This window comes from Acinonyx jubatus, chromosome B2, assembly GCF_027475565.1.
Source record: "Acinonyx jubatus isolate Ajub_Pintada_27869175 chromosome B2, VMU_Ajub_asm_v1.0, whole genome shotgun sequence".
Taxonomy (NCBI): domain Eukaryota; kingdom Metazoa; phylum Chordata; class Mammalia; order Carnivora; family Felidae; genus Acinonyx; species Acinonyx jubatus.
This window is the reverse complement of record NC_069385.1, coordinates 25211478-25230114: the sequence shown is the minus strand read 5'-3', so window position 1 is coordinate 25230114 and position 18637 is coordinate 25211478. Positions and strand designations below refer to the sequence as shown.

Genomic DNA, 18637 nt, shown 5'->3' with positions numbered 1-18637 from the left:
GAGAAGATTAAGCAAGAATTCCATCATTGTGCAACTGAGAAACTAGAAGTGTTGGGAAAGCCAAATTACATTTGCCATGGAACTTTCTTTGTGACCTTAAGAATGACAGAATAGAATTTAGGTCTCTGACTCTATGTGCAGAGCTCATTTTGCCAAGTTGCATTGTCTGAATTCATATCCAAGCATCTCAGTTTTCACTCAGACACTGGAACATTTGGGCTGTTTTATGTATGAGAATCAGGATACATAGTTGATTTCTTTAAAGGCTCTAACAGTTAGTGTCTAATAAAATTCCCTTTCCCTTCCTTTTCTGTACCTTCACTTTAATGGTAGAAAGAGAATGTTATTTGCTAGACTCCAGATGGGACACATTTAATGTCTAATTAATTGGGTTTTAAATTATATAAAAACTATTTTCTGTAGTTACTACTTCATTAAAAAGAGGCACAGCCATGTGCAATTTTTTTTCTTTGTATAAATAGAAAGCACACAGAAAAATACACAAACATTTGTTTTCATTTAAATATCAACTTCCAAATCCTCCCTTTCCTCAAATTTTCACATGGTAAGAAATCATGACTGTTTCTGGTACACTTCCCGCCAGTTAGCACTTCTAATATTCCCAAACTCAAAGACCAGGAAGCAAACATATAGGCTTGCACAGAATAGATATTCAATAAAGATTTGCTGGACTCAACTGAATATAATGTTAAAATCCTTGCTTTTTTTTCTTTTTAAACTCACTTTTAACCTCTTGTTTTTTTTTTTTTTTTTTCCTCTCCTTTTTAACCTCTTCTATTTGCTACTTTGTGGCCGTGGGCAAGAACTTCCTTAATTAATTTTCATCTGTTAAATGGGTTTTCTACAAATATTGAGTATATAAGCTGTACAACACAGTGTGTTGAGTATTAGGGAAGAGCATTTAATGAGACAGATACAAATCTATATATTGCTTAATTAATAGATCAATCAAAATACAGAGATATAATGTCCATCCCCTAAGAAACTTACAGCCCACTGAGAAAGACTATGCTACTCTATATATTGAATAAATATACAGAGAAGTGTGAAGTTTTTACAGGAATATTTAACAAGTGTGAAGTTTTATGGGAATAATCCAGTCTCTGGGTAAAAGAAAGCTTCCCTAACATGTTGGTGAAGATGGTTACTTTTTCATGTTTTTTTTGGGCAAGAGCCTCAAATATAGCATTACGATCTTTTCTATAAAAGCTGAAAATATGGAAACTGGTTTTCTAAAAATGTCTGGATTTGACCAAGAAGAACCATTTTGTTTTAGTTTTATTTGAACTTCTGAGTATTTTCTCCAATGTGCATGTGCTCCAGCAACTCATATTTAGACTTTTATTTAGGGGCTTACAGTGCTCATATAAAGCAAATAGTTAAATGATACTTCGCAATCAGTAGTTTACATTGCATAATTTCTGCTAATTTACAATTCAATTTCCTAGGAAAATATAATTTTAATGATGTGGAGTGTACAAAGAAACATCTGTTGCCTCCCATCTTTTTTTCTGGAGGAGCCCTACATTTTAAGTCTGTATATTTTAGATATATCTCAAATCTCAGAGGCCTTTTGAGATAACCTTCACCACATTGTTGGTATTTTTCTAATATTTTCTAGAAAATTAAGATTGCCAATTCTTGTGATATTTTTCAGGCTCTAAAGTTAACCTTTCCTGAATTTGTAATTTGTGGTTCTTAAAAATATTTATTTGGAAATAATTACATACTCATATACTTACAGAGAGGTTGTCTATACCTTCCATCCAGTCTCTGTCAATGGTTTCATCTTATGGTACTATACTAAAATATCAAAACCAGGTAATTCATATTAGCATAAGGGATACACACACACACACACACACACACACACACACACACACACATATATATGTAATTATAATTATAATTATATACTGTTGCATTTTATCAAATGTGCCTGTTTGTGCAATCACAACCCCAATCAAAATACAGAATTATTCCACCACCACAAAGATCTTTGTCTTCCTTCCCCTTTATGGTCAGAGCTTTCAAAATTTCTTCCATTATCCTCAAACTCTGGCAACTGCTAATCTGTTTTCCATTCTATAATTTTGTTATTTCAATAAGGTTATATAAATGAAATCATACATTCCCTGGCATTATGATATTGGCTTTTTTCACTCAGCATAATACAAATTGTTGTATACATCAAAAATGTGTTCCTTCTTACTGCTGACCAGTATTCCATGGTGTATTTACTACAATTTGTTTAATCATTTACCAGTTGAGGGACATTTTTGTTGCTTCCAGTTTGGGGCTATTAAAAATGAAATTGCTGTGAACAACCATGCACAGGTGTCTGTGTGGCCATAAATTTTCATTTTACTGGGATAAACGCAAAGACATTTCTTTTTTGCTAATATAAGCATTTAGTGCTATAAATTATTCCCTCTGCCTACGGTAGCTGCATTCAACACACCTTGATATGCTTTGTTTTCATTTTCATTCAATTCAATGTATTTTCTTAACTTCTTTTGACTCATGGCTTATTTACAGGTGAGTTGTTTAGTAACAAGTGTTGGGGATTTTCCTTTCCTCTTTCTGTTATTGATTTCTGGTTTGATTTCACTGTGATCATGGAACATACTCTGAATAATTCATTTATTTTGAATGTATTGAGGTTTTTCTTTTGGCCCAGGATGTTGTTTTTCTTAGTATATATTCCAAAGATCCTTAATAAATGTTTTCTACTATTGTTTGGTGGGATATTGTTTTATCATATTTATAAATGCCAATTAGATCGTGTTAATTTTTGAGGCCTTTCTGTTCTTCTATATCTTGCTGATGTTTAGTTTTTTGGATCATTTTCTATCACTTGTTGAGAAGTGTTGAAGTCTCCAATTATAAGTGTTGATTTTTTTTCCTTTCAACTCTATCAGTCTTTATTTCCCCTATATTTGCTTTTATTTATGAGTTATGATACATACACCTGTATGATTTTTACGTCTTCTTGCAGAAGTCAATGTTTCTCTATATTCTTGGTAACTATTTGATCTGAAGTCAACTTTATCTGATATTAATATAGCCACTCTTGTTTTCTTTTGATTAATGTTAGCATGGTCTACTTTTTCTTTCCTTTTACTTTCAACCTACTCATATTGTTTTATTTTAACTAAGTTCCTTTTGACAGCATATAGTTTGGTCATTTTATTTTTGAATCTGTCAATCTTTGTCTCTTAAAGGTGTATTTAGGTCATTTATAATTAACCTAAGTTTTGTTATGTTAGGGCTTAAGTCTTCATTTTATATTTTGGTTTTTGTTTATTCTCTACTTTTTTTAAAAATTTCTTTGTGATGCTTTTGCCTTTCTTTCAGTTAGTTGAGGCTTCTTTGGAAACATGAATAGTATCATTTTTATCTGCAGTGTGTTTTTGATTTTATGTCTTCAAAAATTTTTTAGTGCTTGCCCTTGATCACAGTCCACTGATGCTTACATTTAACCAGTTCAAATGAAATGTAGAGAATTTAACTTACTTTGTGCTGCTTTGCTCTTTCTCTTCTTTAATGTTTATTTAGTTTTTGAATGTTTATTTTTAAAACGTTTATTTATTTTTAAATGTTTATTTATTTATTTTGACAGAGAGAGAGAGAGCACATGCATGCATGCAAGGAAGGGGGGGAGAGAGAATCTCCATCAGCACAGAGCCCAATGTGGGGCTTGATCTCACGAATCTGCAAGATCATGACCTGAGTCAAAATCAAGAGTTGGACCCTAAACTGACTGAGCTACCCAGGTGCCCCTGCTCTTCCTTTTTATAATACAGTTGTCTTAAGTATGTCCTCTGCATAGATGAACAACTGCATCAGATAATGTGATATATTTTTATGATTTTTGCTTAACATTATACACAACTTAAAAACCCTAGGAGAGAATGAGAATATATTGTATTTTTCCATATTTTTACACAATGCATTGTTCTTCCTTCATGATGTTCCAAGTATTCTTATTTAATTAAGCTTTTTATTTTACTTATTGCATTCTTTAGTTCTTTCCATTTGGTTTTTCTTTGTGTGTTCTATTTGCTGAGAGTTTTTATTTCTTTACTGATATTTTAATTTTATTTGTTTCAGGTGTGCTTATAATTGCTTGTTGAAGAATTTGTAAGATGGCCATTTTAAAATCAGATGATTTTTTTAAGTCGGATGACTTTAAAATCTCTAAAATCTCATTATCGATATTTATTGATTGTATTTTCTCACGTGAGTGGAGATTTTCTTATTTCTTGGTATAATGAGAGATTTTCTTTTTTTTTTTTTTTTTTATTTAAACCTGGGCACTTGGGGTCTTTTATTTTGAATATGTGGATCTTAATTAAGTCTTTTGTTTTCACTGGCCTCCTCTGTTTTGCCTGGGGAAAAGAGGTGGTGACACTTTGTTACTGCCAGTTTGGTGTGGGAGTCCCAGTTCTCTATTCAACCTCAACTGACACCTGGTGGCTTTTGCTTAGAGACCCTAGTTATTGCTGGGGTGAGGGGAGTTTCCACCTTCTACCTGGGTCTCTGTTGCTATCATCCTGGCTTGGAGAAGCATCTCCTTCCTGCTCCCCATCTGGCCTCTATGTTTGGGGTCACTTTTGGTGCCAATTGGTAGTAAAAGTTTTGACTTGCATTTGGCTTCTTTGATACCCCTCCAGTGTGTAAAAGAAGGGTACCCTATTACCGTGGGAAGGAGCTTCTTACATTCCTTTGTAACCATGAGACAGGTGGTGACTCGTTACCGCTTAGCAAGGAATGCAGTCCTTATGTTAGTTTCCTATGGCGGCCATAGCAAAGCATCACAGAGTAGGCACCTTAAACAAAAACTTGCTTTCTCACAGTTCTGGAGGCTAGAAGTCTGAGATCAAGGTGTCAGCAGGGTTGTTTCTTCTGAGGCCTCTCTTCTTGGCTTGTAGATGGTTGCCTGCTCCCGTGTTTTTACCTAGTCTTCCCTATCTATCTGCGTCTTTATCTCCTGTTCTTATAAGGCCGCCAGTTGTATTGGGTTAAGTTCTACTCTAGGAAGTCATTCTAACTTAATTGCCATTTTAAAGGCTCTATGCACAAATACAAGCCCATTTTGAGGTACTGAGGGTTAGGGCTTCCACATACAAATTTGAGTGGACACAACTCAGCCCATAACACTTCCAGTGCCTCTTTTGTTACCACCCAGCATGGGCGTTAATATACTTTATGCTAGTCTGGCTAGGGTTCAGGTCTGGTCTTTCCATTTAGCCTTTTCTGATGGCATTGGGCCTGGGTGGGGGGCCACTGGTTTTTCTGCAGTATTTCATTGAAGTAGAATTTTTATTGGATAACAGTTTTCTGTCCTGTTAGGTCTCTCCTGGTCTTTTGCTTAAGAGAATAAACTTCTCTTGGAATGCCTTTTTTGTCTATACCTGTAGTTTTCTTTAGGTCGCCCACTTTTCCAACGCCAATTTTGGGACATTTGGAGCTCAAAGAAAACCAATAGAGCTCATTGCTTTGTTTTCCTTCAGGGCCCATGGTCTCCGGTCAGTTTTCCTTCTTCCCTCCACCTTTCAGAGTCAGCCTGTGTTTGCTTTAAATGTAATGTCCAGAGTTTCTGGTTGTACTTAATGGGAATACTAGGAAAAATAATTCTATTCCATCTTTTCACAAGTGGAACTATAGTAGAGTCCATTTAAGATCTTTTGAATGATAATTATCTACTAAAGCTTTCATTTATAACTGAATCACTTGTTTATTTTATATTTTTCCATTGGAAAAGAATTACTTTGTTGATTATTTTCTTTATACCATAAAATCTAAGTTTGTATAACTCACTTTAATTAATTTTAGTACCTTATTAGAGTTTCATTGGAGATCATTTATCTTGATTAAAATAAATATAACAAATTATAATGATTTTAAATAATCCAAAGTAGAGATAAGGGTATATTTTTTAAAAAATTACTTATTTACAGTATGTATTTTATCTCTTATAATTCTCATTATACACAAAGTTATCATAAGTATAAGAAGAAAATTTCATTAGATAAATACTCTTTAGATGTTATGAGGAAAAGTTAGCATATGGAATATTTTGCTAGGCTCTCCTAGGTCAGCTAGCTTTTAGCTAAACTTACAATGTTTGACTCTAATCATAGTCTGTCAGATCTCATTTTTAAATATTTGGCTTGTTTTCCACAAGTAAGTGTGCCATAATTATTTCCTTTGGAACGTACATTGCACCACATATATGGCTTCCTCCACTGATATATCTGATAACATCCCAAACAGTCCACGTGGGCCAATTCAAGATGACATCAACACCTGCAGTGGCATGAAAAATTTACCAAAGGAGAAGGAAAGCACCAGTTTTTCCCAGACTAAGCATTTTATGTTTTATATATATATATATATATATATATATATATATATATAGGTAAATATTCATACAACTCTAATGTTAACCAAGATTATTACAGAGTTTTTGCTGTGACCTCTTTCTGTACTTTTCAGTAGCTAATAATCCTAACCTGGGACCGGATTGCTTCTTCATCTTTTTTCATTCTTCCTTATCTCTTTTTCTATTTTTCTTTTCATTCCTTCTTCATCTTTTTTCCTTTCATCCTGCCCTGTGAAGGGGAGGTGATTCTGAAAAGTCCAGCTGCAGTGTCCTCTTCTTGATGATGAGAGGCCCTGGGAAGATATTTAGAGGGTGGGAGGAGAATGCTTTTGCATTATTCTGATGATCCTCTCTCCCTGTGTTGCTGCAAAGTGTTTGTATCGCTGTACTTAACAAGACAGCTCTGGTTGGTTGGGTTTGGGGGGCTTTCCCATACAGGTACTTTTGCTGAATTCCAGGAACTATTTCTTCCCTTTCCCTTCCCCTTTAAGATAAGGATGTCAAGCATTTCCCATTGTTGCTAGCCCTATTTCTTATTGCCTTCCCTTAAACCTATCCACAAAATAGCCCTTTAATAAAATGTCCTGGATTATCTAATCTCAGTGTGTCATCTTTTTTAAGTTTTGTTAACTAAAAATATATCCATCTTTGAAATTTCAGTATCAATCTCTTTAGTACTGATATCCAGTTTCCAAAGTAATTTTCAATGTGTTCTAGATATTTTATTTCTTATAAATTCATTTAAAGTACTTGTGCATTTCTCTCAATGTTCTGGAGAACATTGCATATAAAAATATTGCTATTACGAATACAATTTCCAAACATGGTTCATACCACAGACAGTTTCCTTGGCTTAATTTGGAGAACAGCATTTACTTTGGAACTCTGGAATCCAACATTTTCCTGATAAGGTTAGTCTATTAAAACCAATCTAGCATATTAAATATAACAAAGGCCGATGTCTAAATAAAAACAAACAAAGAATTTAGGGTATAATATTCTTCTTGCAGTGCCATTAGATTTCAGTTCCATTTCTGGTAATCAGCCTTGTCTTCTACCAGGAAGAATTTCAAGGGTTTTAATAAATTGATCCACCTGTGTAATGAGTCTTTATTGACTTTGTTGGTTTGGCATGCTATGTCCTCTCTCTGTTTTAAGGTAATAATATCTTGTGTTTGGTAGTTAGCTGTGTGTCACTTGGCTTACACAGACTTCTTGGTAATTATTGCTCCAACATTTAATTTGTTTTGCTCTTTCTTTTCTCCAGAAATCCAAAGTTAGGCTGCAAATTGTGCTTCTGGGTGTCTTTAAGGCAGATCTGTTTTTGACCAGTCTTGTCTCAGTTTCCTACATAGCCAGCTGCTCAACTGTACTGCTATCATCCATCAACTCTGCATGTTGAAACTCACAAAAGCGAATTGCTTTTAGCATTGCTTCCAAACTGGTAGCTGGCTCGCATCAAGTTGCTCTTTGTTGGCGATTTTGTACGCTAATATCCCATAGGTAAATGTCAACGAAATTGTTAAAGTAGCATTCTCATAGCTTTTTCTCTCCACTTCTTAAGCTTAAGAGAAGACTGGAAATTTTAAACGTCCAAAATGGTTAGTGCAAAGACAAACTCAAACATTGTTTTTGCTAGTGCAGAACAAGGCTTTGTAAAGAGTCTAACTTCACACCTTCGGAATATGTGTGAATAATAGAAGTCATTATTATTGAGTTTCCTTTATCACTATCATAGGTATCTATATGATATGGACGTCTCCTGCAGCTTTTCTCAGTCCCATACATACCCCCTTTGACCCTTGAGGAGACTCAGAATATAACTTCTCATTACTTCAGTATTCCCCTTTTCCATCATTATTGTCAGACTAGAGAGCAAAAATGATTGATACACAAGTAATTGAGAGTGACAAGGAGTATGAAATCATAAGGTAATGCAATGGTAGTGTCACACATTTTTGGAGGAAATGTATTTCAGTCATTATAATTATGGAAGCAGATCCTGGAATTCCTCTGCTCTTCAAAGGTAACAGCATCACCCTAATTGCTGGCGATTTGAGCAGCAATTGTAATTCACTTTATAAATGGCCAATAAATAAGTGTCTACAAGATATTTTGTGTAATGAATTCCACATTCAATATAATTATAAAACTAAAAAAAAACACGACAGAGGTGCTGAGATTGGAACCATGCACCCTCAAAGCACCAGTCTCCCAGAAACCTGTCTTGGGAAGCTTCATGCCAGACTCATAGATAACTCAGAGTGGGCAATGTCAGTGAAAGGGTGGGAGTCAGTTCTGGATGAGGCTGAACTCCCAACTCTCAGACTATGCCTTTCTCATTTGTACAGTGTCATGTTAAAATACATAACACTTTAGTAACAACAGCATGCACATCTTCTTTTGATTTAGTGACAGATGTCTGTGATTGTTGCTTTTACATTGACAAACTCATGAAAAGGGAGATTTGGCTGAAGTATCTAGGAGAGGTGGAAAGACCAGGAATTAATTTATTAATAGGTGAGTAGAGACTAGGAGAGAAAAATCCATCTGGTGGCCATTGATGGATGCAGAAGGGATAGATTCTCCAAGGATTTTGAAAGCAGAAGTAACATCATCAGTCATCTTCCAGTACTTCAGTGTGTTGGCCTGAGGATTTCTGTGGGCAAATACTGAGTATGCATTTGCTCAATGGGGCAAATGAGCATTTTAATCACATTCATATAAATATCCCCTGGGTCTCTACTTTCCGATAGGCCCACAAGTAGTTAGGAAAGTGTCTACGTACTAGACACTGTGCTGGGGGGAAATGTTTCTTTCATCGTGGAATTTACATTCTAGTGACTGAGACACATAAAAAACAACGAAAGATATAGATTTGCTGTGACTGGTTGAATTCCAGGAAGAAAAGTAAACAAAACCAAGGCAGAGAGAATAAGAGGATGCTTTGTTTGTTTGTTTGTTTGTTTGTTTGTGGTAGGGAAGAGAGGAAAAGATTTTCTGAGGATCTGACATTGAACAGAGGCCTGAAAGGGAGAGTGGGCCATGTGAAAAACCGGGAAGAAAGTATCCATGCAAATGGGGCATCAAGTTCAAAATCTGTGAGGCAGAAGTGTGGTTTTGACTAGGACCAGTAAGCAGGGGTGGGCGAGGGAGAAAGGATGATGAAAGCACAGTCAGTAGGTGCTGAAGTGTTGGAACCTCACTTTGTTGATTTGCCAGGATCTAGGTCATCATATGGAATTGCAGGCCAGAGTGAGGGTTTTAGTCAAAAAGGAATAGGAAACTACTTGAGAGTTGATGGGAGGTTGTAAATAGGGGTGACAAGATCTAGACGATCCTTTCTCACTGCTGGGTGGGCAGTAGACTATAGACAGGCAAGAGCAAAGCAAAGAACTGGTTATGTGGAAATTATAAGAGTCTAAGCAAGAGATTGTCGTGCCTTGGGCTAGACAATCTCCCTTGATTATTGGCCATGCTGACAGCAGATTTTGACAGTCCTCAGAAAGAGAAGTGAACACATTACAGAAAGTTTATACATGCAGTTGGGAAGCATTTAGGGATCTAGACTACTTCTGCAGCCAAGCATTAATGTCCCCTTGGGCAGAAAATTTTAACTTCCTATTTTGCAACTACCCACTTCAATGTGCAGGGTTTGAACTAAATTATCACAATAACCTCCATCTCTGACTCTTTGTGTTTCTCTGCAGACTAATGTAAAGGGTATAGAACAGGGAAAATGTGCAAGCATCAGGACTCTAATACAACATTGGAGTATCTTGTGTCAACCTCCTACTAATTTCCAAAGAAACATCAAAAAACTACTATTACACTGTAGAGTGGGGAGATTAGGAGACTCTTTTTGGTAGCTTTTTTTGCAACAGATAATAAATGTGCAAAAGGACACTTTTAATCTATTCCCAGGAGCTTTTTCATGATTTTTGTTTGATTGTCTGTAATTATGCAATCCACAGTCTCTGACTGAATTAAACATTCCCATAACCATTTGAATGATTCAGGATAGAAAGGAAAAATTGCTTTTTCAAATTCTGTTTCAATATGATGACTCTTGAGAATTTTATTGACCTTGGTGGACCTTTTGGAATTTGAGTTCATTTATAATCAAACTAGAAAAAAATGTTTTAAAATGCTATTTAGAAGCTTAAAAGAATTATTGGACCCTGAATAACTTTCATTACATGACATTTTGATAAGGTCATCGTAAATGAGTCAGAAACATGGATTATATTTCCTTTAAAAACACACATCGCTTCATGACGGAATTGGTCTAAATTCATTTTGGCTTTTTCTGAATCCCAAGTGTTTTCCTTCAATTTTTTTTTTCTTTTTAGATTCTCCAATAGACTTGCTAAACCCATAATCTAGGTGAGTTCACCTGCCTCACTTTTCCACTGAGTTTTACCTCAGGCTTTTCCTTAATAGCATGTATCTGTAGAGCAGAGAGTCTTATACTAAGAATCAGGAGAAGCACAAAGTCTAATGAAAGCATGGGAATATTTTTTTTCCCCTCTTAAACATGGAGAGCTCTAAGGGAATGATATTGTTCCAGAGTACTGACTCAGGTCGGTTCTGTATTTGAACTCTGTGATTATGAAATTTCAATTAAAGCTATAAAAAGCAAAGCTAACAGACACCAGAGCATGCCAAAGAGAAACAGGATGTTCTTTTTTGATTGGGAAATAATTATCTAAGTTCAATGGCTGGGTCCAGGTAGCTGAGTTTACATTTGCTTCTCCTCATTATAGAAACAGTTGAATTATGGTAAATTTTCCCCAAGCAGCAAAGCTGTCATTCAAAAAGGTGATTTTTATTGGGGTGCAAATCCCTTTAGTTATTGCTTCAGTCCATTTTTAAAATGGATTTGAAGCCTGAGGGGAAAGTACAAATTAAGACGGATTTTTCTCTTTATGTGAAGAACCCAGTCTGTCTTGTGTGCTGTGGCTGGAGTACCTGCGGGGCGCACATCTGCCAGGGAAGTCCTCTGTTATCTCATTCTTTACAGAAGTAAACACAGCTAGCTCTCATCTTGCTCAAAAATCATTACACTGATTGCATTCTGTCTTCAACAACAGAATGAATTTCCCCACATATTTACTAGTCAGTGACTGGAACATGTGATGTTCAGTTTTGAGGTCAAGTGTAAAGGTACTCAATATTTTTAGGATCGCAGACGTGTACTGACTTGAGTGCCTTTTCCGTACTTTCACCTTGGGGATGGAGCGAAGGGAGAGTGCAACTGTTTAAAATTTGAAAATATGACTTTTTTTTTTAAGTTTTAGAATTTGAGTACTCTCCATGACTACTGAATTCATTGTGAATGAGTCTGCTAAAGATACAATGTGCATAAACATGCTGGTTACAATAAACTAAGGAATTGTACTGTAACTACTTAAGATCTGAGAGGATTCACAAGGATTGTGAAAGAATAAAATATTCATATCTGACCCACCATTTGAACCCTATAATATTGAAAGGAAAACAAAATCAGATACTATTACTCTCTTCCAGGCAGTCACTGACAATGGACATAACCTCTTTAGGGGAAATGAACACAATTTCTTCCTTTCTACCATTAGGAAAATAACAATTCAAAACATACTTTAGAACTGTTGCCAAGAATTCAGTTTAATTTTTAATTATAACATCCATTGCACTAAAATTGTTGAATCATAATAAGGAATTTAGTAAGTATACTATATAGTACAGGTATGCAATATATGAATGATGTTTATGAACACACACATGCACACACACATGTAATACATTATTTTTAGAATTTAAGTGACCTCGGAAGATCATTAATTCTATCCCTTTACTTCACAGCAGAATAAACATAAATAACTTAATATACATACCACATATACATTACAGGTGACCCTTGAACAACACAGGTTTGAACTGCATGGTCCATTTTTATGCAGGTTTTTTAAAAATAAATGCAGTATAGTACTGTAAATACATTTCCTCTTGGTGATTTTTCTCAGTATCATTTTCTTTTCTCTAGTACTTTAAGAGTACAGTATGTAATATATATAACATACAAAATTGTGTGTTAATCGACTGTTTATGTTATTAGTAAGGCTTCCAGTCAGCAGGAGGTTATTATGAGTTAGGATCTGGGGGAGTCAGAAACTAAGTATAGTGGTAGCTATGCTTGTGGTCAGTACAGCATAATGTATGGAGAAGTAGAATCACTATGTTGTTCGAGTAAAACTAATGCAACATTGTGTGTTACTATACTCAGATTAAAAAAAAAGTTATATGTGGATTTTTAACTGTGGGGAGTGGGGGAGGTCAGGGCCCTAACCCCCCCCCATTGTTCAAGAATAAATTGTATTTTGGTAAAACTTAAAGAAATATGTTTCATGAATAGTCTTCATCTTATATCTAATTTAAATTCTTACAATTTTACCCTTAGGTTTTCGTCCCTCTTTCAACAGAAATGGTCATCAGCACTTGAACAATAATATTCCTACATATCCTTAAAGTTTGCTATCGTCCTGATCTGAAATCTGCCCCAAATCATCTCTGTAATCTTTCTTAGATAAACATTGTGATCTAGGCTTTTCATCAATGTCGCTGCTCTCCGGAATGCCCTATCCATGCTGTGCTTATCTACCTTAAGTCACACAGAAGGAGACAGGTTATGGTCTGAATGTGTGTAATCAGAGGATTACATTGATTTCCTTCTGTGTACATTTTTTTCATTCCTGAATTTTGCTTTGCTGTTGACCAATGGCGAAATATCGCTGAATCACCTTCAAATTATGACTTATTCTGAAAGTAAAGATTGCATTTTATTAAATTACACATAGAACAGTCGATGAGTATTTAGTATGTCTACATTTATTTTTCTGTAAATGTTTACTACATTTGATCTCTTCCGCCCATATCAATCAATTCCCTGACTTTAGGGGAAAAATGCTTTTTTAATTATTATAAAAGTGATCAATTATGAAACACTAGCCCTGAAATATGCTCTGTTAAAAATAGTTTCACGATTTAAATATTTGCTAGAAGAGGTGCAACTAATGTCCTTTTCTTGTGTATTTATAGTGTATATTAAATTACTAAAACTTTAGAAATCTTTATAATGAAGAGATTTATTTAAATTTGACTCAGAATTTTTAGAAGTTCCACAAACTTTCGATAGATACCTGAGATACTTGAAAAATTCTTGCTTGTAGGTCTTAAACTCAGATGTTGGGAATCAGATGTTTCACAATCTAATGAGTACATTTAATATAATGCATTTGTGTGTGTGTGTGTGTGTGTGTGTGAGAACTATTTTGGCCACATTTCACACACTTTTTTAAAGCATTTCACATATTTTGATATGCTTTACTTTCATAATTAATGACTAATAATTGCTTTGCATTTTTATTTTTTAATCATCAAATTTAATTGTACTGCAAAACCTTTATTCCAGAAAAATTTAATGTACCATTTTTATCACCACTCCTGTTACATCTATAAACTTAAATTATGGCTCTTCACTAAAATTACTGTTGTTAAATCATACCATATTAAGCATTTATTTTTTAAGAATCATTTTACATTCGTGCACCCAACAGATATCTATAAGACATTGTCTAAAAACATATCATAGGGCAGTAATTCTCAAAATATGTAGTGAATGAAACTTGCTAAAACTTCATTATTTTTCTTTGTGTCCAATTCATCAGGACCTAATTTCATTTCATCAGAAAATAAAATTATAAAAAAAAACATAAAAAAACCCATAAGATTCACTTTTAAAACATTAAACGTAATAACATTGAATGAACTATTCAGTTACCTGGTTATTTAAAAACAATCAATGCTTATTTATATTTGAGCGAGAGAAAGAGAGAGTGCAAGAGGGGGAGGGGCAGAGAGAGAGGGAGACACAGAATCCGAAGCAGGCTGCAGGCTCTGAGCTGTCAGAAGAGAGTCTGACATGGGGCTGGAACCCATGAACTGTGAGATCATGACCTGAGCCGAAGTTGGATGCTTAACCAACTGAACCATCCAGGCGTCCCTCAGTTAATTGGTTATTAAAGATTCTTTAAAAGTTTCTAAACATTTGCTCTTAATTTCTACATTCATCTCATCATGAAATAATAGCACCTATAGTGGATCAGGTGAACACCTCATTTTAGTTTGTTCTGCTCTCAGGCTCATTGATCTATACATTTGGCTGATGGTGGTGATGAGACTATTGGTTTGTGTGGGAAAATATGTTCTTCATCAAGATGTGATTGTGACAGGGGCACCTGGGTGGCTCAGCCAGTTAAGTGTCCAACGTCAGCTCAGGTCATGATCTCACAGTTCTGTGATATCAGGGCTTGTGAGTTCGAGGCTTGCCTTGGGCTCTCAGCTGTCAGTTCAGAGCCCACTTCAGATCCTCTGTCTCCCTCTCTCTCTGCCCCTCCGCCACTCAAAATAAATAAACATTTAAAAAGTTAAAAAAAAGATGTGATTGTGAATAATCAACTGGAATAATCAATCCAGAATAATCAACTGGAATATATCTCTATACTCTTTTTATGTGTGTTTAATCACTGACTCTCATTCAGGATATAAGAAATATATATATATATATATATATATATATATATATGTGTGTGTGTGTGTGTTCATGTAAAAGAAAATAACTGAACCACTTCACAGTAATCTGACATATACTTTTCCTTTGAATCTTGTTAATCTATCAGCCTTGACTCTGTCCTTTTGATTCATGAGTCAAATTCTTTATAAAGCTTGAGTCACTGCCTGGTAAATACTTAAAAAAAGAATACATATTTTCTCTTTCAGGTTACTGAAGTTTTTATGAAATAGAACCAATTCTGCCTGAAAAAAAAAACATTTTTACAACCTGAATAATTACCTGATTGTTCTTGTGTTTTACTTACCACTGTTATAGCTCATAAAAAAAATATGGGAATTTCACTTGTTAATATGGAAACGTCCTTTATTGGAATTTAGGATTTTTTTCTGAAATCACATTGTTGAAAGCAAGCATTTAATCCACAAACTACACCACTCTTGGGTTCTTGGTGTCTAAGGTGGTTGAAAAATTATCAAAGCAATATAATTCATTGCCTTTGGTTTTAAAAATCTAAATGCAAATTCTATTTAGAAGAGTTCATGTTAGAGGAAGAGATCATAGCAGATATGCTGTGTTTTCTTACCTCCTATATTATTACAATTAGGAAACAAAAAACAAAAGCCATCTGCATTCTATTATTGAACTGTTTGTGGTAAACACAGATAAAATAGAGAATGCCATCTAAATTTGACTCTTAGAAAAATAACAGATTTTTTTACTATAGCTATGAAGCATGCAGTATTTTATTTGCTAAAAGTGGTAATCATAGTTTTTTTAAAAAATGTATTCATTTTTAAAGACTTAATGGCTATCAGGAGCCCAATTTCTACAAGAACTATGTCACTAATGAAAGAGAATGTTTAATTTCTAATATGAGACCCTCCAGTCTCTTATCTCACCTCACCAAAGAGGCTGTATCTTATAAATGGTGCAAGTACAAAAATGTTGAAGACTTTATCAGCCTGATGCTGAGATGCTGAAAATATAAACAATAATGGCCCTGTAGAACAGACTAGACACACAGTAGGCTTTTTATAAGCAATAAAAAAAACCTTTGCTGTACTAAGTTCCTGAGATTTGGGTAAGGATTATTAAAACAGCATGATCTCTCCTATATTTACTGTTATCAAAACTACTATCGAGTGAGACCTTTTGTACTTTGTGATCATGCAGGGTAAAGAAAAAAGAAATCTAGAAGTAAAGTAGTAAGTCTACTTTAAATAAATAAAGGAAGTAAATTATCATGAAATTCTTCTGTTTGGGTAAAAAGTTAAGTCCAGGTTTTGCCATTCTATTGATGCTTATATAATCTCCTAAGTAATGCTTTCATGAGGATTAGAAACAAAAATTAATCAACTGAATCTCTTTACATGTAACTTTTTTTAAGTTTATTTATTTATTTTTTGAGAGAGAGGTGGGGGGACAGACAATCCAAAACAGGTTCTGCTCTGACAGCACAAAGCCTGATGTGGGGTTCAAAGTCATCAACCATGAGATCATGATCTGAGCTGAAGTCTCTCTCAAAAATAGACATGAAAAATCATTTTAATAAACTAAAATAAAATCTTAAAAAATAAATCAAAATTTGCAATAATTAAAATAATATAGTTCCGGTATAATAGATCAATGAAACAAAATATGGACAAGAATAAGACCTTACTGGGGTGCCTGGGGGGCTCCATCAGTTGAGCGTCCGACTTCGGCTCGGGTCACGATCTCTCAATTTGTGAGTTCAGGCCCTGCATCGGGCTCTGTGCTGACAGCTGTGAGCCTGCTTCACATCCTGTGTCTCCCTCTCTCTGCCCCTCCCCTGCTCATGCCCTGTCTCTGTCTCAAAAAATAAACATTAAAAAAAAAAGACCTTACTATGAGTGTGTGTGTATAAAATTAGCACCAAAAGTAAGTGGCAAAGGAAGAATTATACAATAAATTATGCTAGAAGAATTGCTTACCATTTTAAGGGAAAGCTCATGTTGAATTTTAACTTCCTGCTATGTGCTCAGATAAATTCCAGCTAGGGGAGAGTGAATATAAGAAGTGACTACAGGGGCGCCTTGGGGCCCCAGTCATTAGGCAACCCTTCTTGGTATCGGCTCAGGTCATGATCTCACGGCTTTGTGGGTTCGAGCCCCGCTTTGGGCTCTGTGCTGCCAGCACAGAGCCTGCTTGGGATTCTCTCTCTCTCCCTCTGCCCATCCCCTACTTGGCTGTCTCTCTCAAAATAAATAAACTTTAAAACAAAGAACAGAAATGACTACAAAAATAGGTACATTTTAATATGAGTCCTCAGTGGGGATCATCTTTCTAAGAGTCAAAACAAAGACATTACAAAGAGATAACTGAAGAATCTGACTACATTAAAAAGTAAAACATCTCCCCAAATCCTCTATAAACAAACGTAAAACAAATGGTAAGGTCGAAAAATATTTGCAACATACGAGAGGTCAAAGAATAACACACAACAGATCAAGTGCTCTGACACATTGTTGATGGAAATAGCGATTAAAAAAAAAAAACCCACTCAACCCACTGAGCCACCCAGGTGGCCCTAAATGTAGCTCTTTTAATGTAATTCTCTGAGTAGCACCGAAAATATTATGTTGAATTTGCGTATTCTATTGCCATAAATTATGACAGGGATTTTTAACTCTTTCCAGGAAGGTAAGTTATATATGTCAGATCCTTTGAAAATTGCGACTGGTTGTCCAAGTAGAATACTCAAGACGGGTTGGAAGTCAGGGGTTTTACCATGTGAGCAGAGTCACTGTCATTTTTTTTTCCTTTAGACGTATCCTGTGGTTATTGAAATGATGCAGTTTGACCTAAAATGAGGAAATTGGTTAGTAGAATAAATAAATTATCTGAATGTGTCTGACTTTCTCAACAAGGAACAGATTTACTGTCCAAGTGGCAGGTGACTGTCTTAGTAAGTAACAGGTTAGCAGAAAATGCAGCGATGGAATCAACAAGATGTGGTAGCAGATGAGAGCACTAATGGAAACACTGACTCACTCCTCAGCCATCGAAATAAAACTCTGTTTAATTCCTCTAAGTTTTCATTTGTAATAAATCCACAAAGGAATCAACATTGGCTTAGACAGTCATGATAGACATTCTCAATTCTGTCTGTATATTATAATGTTCTTCAAAAAGTATTTTTTTTATTTTTTAATTTTTGTTTGTTTATTTATTTATGGGGGGGGGCAGAGAGAGAGGGAGAGAGAATCCTAAGCAGGCTCCACAGTGTCAGCGCAGAGCCTGATGTGGGGCTTGATCCCATAACTATGAGATCATGACCTGAGCTGAGATCAAGAGTCAGAGGCTTAGCTGACTGAGCCACCCAGGTACTCGTTTTGTTGTTGTTGTTATTGTTTTGTTTTGTTGTTGTTGTTTTTAATAAAAGTGTTCAGGACCCTCACAAAGAAATTCCAGTTCAGTAGACTTGCTAAGAATCTGATGTTTAAAAGGTTTCACTGGTAATTTTCATAAACATATTAGTCTTACTAGAAATTACTTATGGTTTGTTCAATATATCTATCACAGGACACATTCTTAGTTTGTGGAACTGGAATATGGCAAATATGTCTTACTAAAAAAATCTTAGAAACAAGAAAGTA

The 18637-nt window shown here is 35.1% G+C and overlaps 1 long non-coding RNA gene across 2 annotated transcripts in view; it reads right to left on the bottom strand.

Annotated features, from left to right (window-relative positions):
* Window positions 1-13710: 13710 nt before the first annotated feature.
* LOC113598656 (uncharacterized) overlaps window positions 13711-18637 on the bottom strand; it is a 173322-nt gene continuing 168395 nt past the window's right edge. For both annotated transcript variants that reach the window (XR_008298303.1, XR_008298304.1), the window contains one exon: window positions 13711-17842. This is a non-coding gene — a long non-coding RNA (uncharacterized LOC113598656). The remainder of the gene's footprint in view (window positions 17843-18637) is intronic.